Genomic DNA, 1,044 nt, shown 5'->3' with positions numbered 1-1,044 from the left:
GGCGAAATGCTCTCTAAGATCTCTATTCGCAGTGTCTACCTATTTTTCATTAATTAGCAGGCCGCCTCGACCGTAAAATCTATGCAGCAACATTCATTTCGAACGCGCCCCTGTCTTATAAAAGATCCTACAATTGATTTTATAGACGTGGTCTTTCTGCTTGTGCGGTGATAAAACTTCTCTAGCTTTATTCATGAAGATTTAGTTATTTCTTCTTCTTCTTCTTCTTCTTCTTCTTCTTCTTATTATTATTATTATTATTATTATTATTATTATTGTTGTTGTTGTTGTTATTAAATAATAAATACATTAATAAATAACCCTTTAAATTGTAATAATTGTATTACATTGTATTACATTATTTCTTGGCCTTTTGGTCAAGATCAAAGTGTAATATCTGTTCTTCAGATGCTGCACTTCAATTTCTTGTTCTCTTTCGGTGGAGGAGAAATCCTTCACGACTGAGACAATTTTTATTTTTGTACCTTTTCTCCACGTTAAAAAACGACCCTGGTGTCTAACTCTGTCCCGTGGAGAGGCATAGTAAATAGGTACATTGTATTACGTTGTATTAATACTGCGGTTTAAACAAATTCCTGTTTCAGAGTTTAAGTAAAACAGCGCTTACGTATTTTAATCCGGTAGTATTTGTACAGCATGATTAATATTTTATAATGCTACAAAAAATCAATAATAAACAATGTTTTTCTATCTGTGCACGTGTTTCAGAAAATATTTATCATCATTATTACATGAAAATTAAAAACGTTTATATTCTGAGTAAGTAAATCATAAAGCCGTTAAATTGTACTTAATTGCAAGCGTGATAATAAAGATTTTATAAAGCACATGTATATATAAACATGACTAATGACTACATAATCCCTACTGGTGCATATCTAGAAAACGCAGCTGTTAACCCATATATAGTGATTTGGGACAGAGCAAACAAAAAAGCGATCATAATAGAGGTCAGTATACCCAATGATACAGAGCTTAACAGAGTTGAGATGGAAAAGATAACAAAGTATTAGGGACTTATGT

General features: G+C 31.6%; 1 pseudogene; it reads left to right on the top strand.

The window, feature by feature from the left end:
• The first annotated feature begins 357 nt into the window (after positions 1 to 357).
• LOC145246964 (U2 spliceosomal RNA) lies at positions 358 to 588 on the top strand (annotated as a pseudogene).
• Positions 589 to 1,044: the final 456 nt, after the last annotated feature.

This window comes from Euprymna scolopes, chromosome 24 (genome assembly GCF_053919585.1).
Source record: "Euprymna scolopes isolate OS-2025 chromosome 24, ASM5391958v1, whole genome shotgun sequence".
NCBI lineage: Eukaryota > Metazoa > Mollusca > Cephalopoda > Sepiida > Sepiolidae > Euprymna > Euprymna scolopes.
This window is presented reverse-complemented; position numbering and strand designations above follow the sequence as displayed.